This window comes from Oncorhynchus gorbuscha, unplaced genomic scaffold (genome assembly GCF_021184085.1).
Source record: "Oncorhynchus gorbuscha isolate QuinsamMale2020 ecotype Even-year unplaced genomic scaffold, OgorEven_v1.0 Un_scaffold_9536, whole genome shotgun sequence".
Taxonomy (NCBI): Eukaryota; Metazoa; Chordata; class Actinopteri; order Salmoniformes; family Salmonidae; genus Oncorhynchus; species Oncorhynchus gorbuscha.
Window position 1 is genome coordinate 1 of NW_025752488.1, and position 4,884 is coordinate 4,884.

The 4,884-nt window shown below is 45.0% G+C and overlaps 1 long non-coding RNA gene across 1 annotated transcript; it reads right to left on the reverse strand.

Moving 5' to 3' along the window:
- Positions 1-2,376: 2,376 nt before the first annotated feature.
- On the reverse strand, positions 2,377-4,522 carry LOC124030155. The gene is made up of 3 exons (XR_006837909.1): positions 4,495-4,522; positions 3,265-3,337; positions 2,377-2,475 (listed from the first exon to the last, which is right to left on the reverse strand). It is a non-coding gene; the product is annotated as an uncharacterized LOC124030155 (long non-coding RNA).
- Positions 4,523-4,884: the final 362 nt, after the last annotated feature.

Sequence of the window (4,884 nt, forward strand, 5' to 3'; positions counted from 1 at the left end):
TGTTAAACCCCTAGACTTATTCCACATGCTGTTGTGTTAAACCCCTAGACTTATTCCACATGTTGTTGTGTTAAACCCCTAGACTTATTCTACATGTTGTTGTTGTGTTAAACCCTAGACTTATTCTACATGTTGTTGTTGTGTTTAAACCCCTAGACTTATTCTACATGTTGTTGTTGTGTTAAACCCTAGACTTATTCTCCATGTTGTTGTTGTGTTAAACCCCTAGACTTATTCTCCATGTTGTTGTTGTGTTAAACCCCTAGACTTATTCCACATGTTTGTGTTAAACCCCTAGACTTATTCTACATGTTGTGGTGTTAAACCCCTAGACTTATTCCACATGTTGTGTTAAACCCCTAGACTTATTCTACATGTTGTTGTTGTGTTAAACCCCTAGACTAATTCCACATGTTGTGTTAAACCCCTAGACTTATTCCACATGTTGTTGTGTTAAACCCCTAGACTAATTCCACATGTTGTTGTTGTGTTAAACCCCTAGACTTATTCTCACATGTTGTGTGTGTTAAACCCCTAGACTTATTCCACATGTTTGTGTTAAACCCCTAGACTTATTCTCACATGTTGTTGTGTTAAACCCCTAGACTTATTCCACATGTTGTTGTGTTAAACCCCTAGACTTATTCCACATGTTGTTGTGGTGTTAAACCCCTAGACTTATTCTTCATGTTGTTGTGTTAAACCCCTAGACTTATTCTACATGTTGTTGTGTTAAACCCCTAGACTTATTCTACATGTTGTTGTTGTGTTAAACCCCTAGACTTATTCTACATGTTGTTGTTGTGTTAAACCCCTAGACTTATTCTACATGTTGTTGTTGTGTTAAACCCCTAGACTTATTCTACATGTTGTTGTGTTAAACCCCTAGACTTATTCTACATGTTGTTGTGTTAAACCCCTAGACTTATTCCACATGTTGTTGTTGTTGTGTTAAACCCCTAGACTTATTCCACATGCTGTTGTGTTAAACCCCTAGACTTATTCTACATGTTGTTATGGTGTTAAACCCCTAGACTTATTCTACATGTTGTTGTGTTAAACCCCTAGACTTATTCTACATGTTGTTGTGTTAAACCCCTAGACTTATTCTACATGTTGTTGTGTTAAACCCCTAGACTTATTCTACATGTTGTGTTAAACCCCTAGACTTATTCTACATGTTGTTATGGTGTTAAACCCCTAGACTTATTCTACATGTTGTTATGGTGTTAAACCCCTAGACTTATTCTACATGTTGTTATGGTGTTAAACCCCTAGACTTATTCTACATGTTGTTATGGTGTTAAACCCCTAGACTTATTCTACATGTTGTTGTGTTAAACCCCTAGACTTATTCTACATGTTGTTGTGTTAAACCCCTAGACTTATTCTACATGTTGTTGTGTTAAACCCCTAGACTTATTCCACATGCTGTTGTGTTAAACCCCTAGACTTATTCCACATGTTGTTGTGTTAAACCCCTAGACTTATTCCACATGCTGTTGTGTTAAACCCCTAGACTTATTCCACATGCTGTTGTGTTAAACCCCTAGACTTATTCTACATGTTGAGGTGTTAAACCCCTAGACTTATTCTACATGTTGTTGTTGTTGTTGTGTTAAACCCCTAGACTTATTCCACATGTTGTTGTGTTAAACCCCTAGACTTATTCCACATGTTGTTGTGTTAAACCCCTAGACTTATTCCACATGTTGTTGTGTTAAACCCCTAGACTTATTCCACATGTTGTGTTAAACCCCTAGACTTATTCCACATGTTGTTGTGTTAAACCCCTAGACTTATTCCACATGTTGTGTTAAACCCCTAGACTTATTCCACATGTTGTTGTGTTAAACCCCTAGACTTATTCTACATGTTGTTGTGTTAAACCCCTAGACTTATTCTACATGTTGTTGTGTTAAACCCCTAGACTTATTCTACATGTTGTTGTGTTAAACCCCTAGACTTATTCCACATGTGTAGAATGTATGCACACATGACTGTAAGTCGCTTTGGATAAAAGCGTCTGCTAAATGGCATATATTATTATTATTATTATTATTGTGGTGTTAAACCCCTAGACTTATTCCACATGTTGAGGTGTTAAAGCCTGAAATCTTAATGGATTAAATACATTTCCATTGATCATCCTTGATGTCACTACAACTTCATTAGAGTCCACCGGTGGTCTGCTACCCAGAACTGTGTGTGTGTGTGTGTGTGTGTGTGTGTGTGTGTGTGTGTGTGTGTGTGTGTGTGTGTGTGTGTGTGTGTGTGTGTGTGTGTGTGTGTGTGTGTGTGTGTGTGTGTGTGTGTGTGTGTGTGTGTGTGTGTGTGTGTGTGTGTGTGTGTGTGTGTGTGTGGTGGTGTTACTGACCTCTGCGTAGGCCTCCATGTCCTCTAGAAACTGTCCCAACAGCGTGGTGGAGAAGGTTAGGTCTGCTACCCAGAACTGTTCCAGGCTCTGCAGCCAGCCTGCACACACACACACACACAGTTCGCACACACAGTTCGCACACACAGTTCGCACACACAGTTCGCACACACAGTTCGCACACACAGTTCGCACACACAGTTCGCGCACAGTTCGCATACACAGTTCACACACACAGTTCACACACACAGTTCACACACACAGTTCGTACACACAGTTCGCACACACAGTTCGCACACACAGTTCGCACACACAGTTCGCACACACAGTTCGCACACACAGTTCGCACACACAGTTCGCACACACAGTTCGCACACACAGTTCGCACACACAGTTCGCACACACAGTTCGCACACACAGTTCGCACACACAGTTCGCACACACAGTTCGCACACACAGTTCGCACACACAGTTCGCACACAGTTCACACACACAGTTGACTTGTGTAAAACCAGAGGTGTCCAACTCATTTTGCCCCAGGGTCCGTATTCAGTGTTCAGAGGTCCGGGCGGCTGCACTCTACTTATTGTGTCATTGCAGGCCATTTCCAGGAAACGACTCCACTATTGATAGTGTTGGGAATTTGATGGTCCTTGACTGCCAATAAACTATGAATATCGGTCCATAATCAGTTTGGTTTTAATCCATTTAAACTATATGGAGTTCAACTCAAACCACCTGTGGGGTCCTGATTGGATTCCCCGTGACAAGCCTGGTGTAAAACATACACTGGTGTCAACTACAGACCTGCAGAAATCTGTCCAACCCCACTGAACTCGGATTATATTCTATAACTAAGAGGAAGATGGAAAACGTGTGTGTCTACTCACCTGAGACCTGCTGAGTCAGAGACTGTTTCTGTGTGTGGTCAATGTGCCAGCCCACCAAGATATCCACCGTATCCTGTCACACACACACAACAGGCAAGGTCAACACAACACACATACTTCACTGTAGACACTCTGGGGGACATTAAGAAGACCTGCTGGTAGAGACAGAGGGAGAGAACCAGGCAGGAGGAGACGAGGTAGAGAGAGAGGGAGCGAACCAGGCAGGAGGAGACGGTGTAGAGAGAGAGGGAGCGAACCAGGCAGTAGGAGACGAGGTAGACAGAGAGGGAGAGAACCAGGCAGTAGGAGACGAGGTAGACAGAGAGGGAGCGAGCCAGGCAGTAGGAGACGAGGTAGTGAAAGAGGGAGCGAGCCAGGCAGTAGGACACGAGGTAGACAGAGGGAGAGAACCAGGCAGGAGGAGATGAGGTAGAGAGAGAGGGAGCGAACCAGGCAGGAGGAGACGAGGTAGTGAGAGAGGGAGCGAGCCAGGCAGTAGGAGATGAGGTAGTGAAAGAGGGAGCGAGCCAGGCAGTAGGAGATGAGGTAGTGAAAGAGGGAGAGAACCAGGCAGTAGGAGATGAAGTAGAGAAAGAGGGAGAGAACCAGGCAGTAGGAGATGAGGTAGTGAAAGAGGGAGAGAGCCAGGCAGTAGGAGATGAGGTAGTGAAAGAGGGAGAGAACCAGGCAGTAGGAGACGAGGTAGTGAGAGAGGGAGAGAACCAGGCAGTAGGAGACGAGGTAGTGAAAGAGGGAGAGAACCAGGCAGTATGACTATGTAAGAAAGAGGGAGAGAACCAGGCAGTAGGAGACGAGGTAGAGAAAGAGGGAGAGAACCAGGCAGTAGGAGATGAAGTAGAGAAAGAGGGAGAGAACCAGGCAGTAGGAGAAGAAAGAAACACCATCAGATGCCTACATTTGAATGCCTGGAAGTTGGCAAGGTGTGTGTGTGTGTGTGTGTGTGTGTGTGTGTGTGTGTGTGTGTGTGTGTGTGTGTGTGTTACCATCCTGAAGTTGGTGCTGAAGACGTGTGTGTGTGTGTGTGTGTGTGCCACTCACTCTGAAGTTGGCGCAAGTGTGTGTGTGTGGCCACTCACTCTGAAGTTGGTGCTGGAGGACGTGTGTGTGTGTGTGTGTGTGTGTGTGTGTGTGTGTGTGTGTGTGTGTGTGTGTGTGTGTGTGTGTGTGTGTGTGTGTGTGTGTGTGTGTGTGTGTGTGCTGACCACTCACTCTGAAGTTGGTGCTGAAGACGTGTGGGCAGCAGCGGGCCACCTGCAGGATGCAGCGGACGCTCTGACACAGCAGCTCCGGCGTGTCCAGGTTCTCCAGGGATGGACTGCAGGCTACTCATCACCAGCTGACACAAAACATGACACAGACTGTCAGTTACCCACCCTGCTCTCTCAACGTGAAACCGTCCCTAACAACAACCCTGGGCCTTATAACAAAAACAAATCAGGGTATGAGTGCTGATCAGGATCAGGCACCCCCTGTTCAATGTCATCTTATTCATTGTGATCTAAAAAGGTCAAAGCGATCCCAAGTCAGCCCTCCTACTGTGAGACAATATGAACAGGGCCCTGATTCCTCCTACTGTGAGACACTATGAACAGGGCCCTG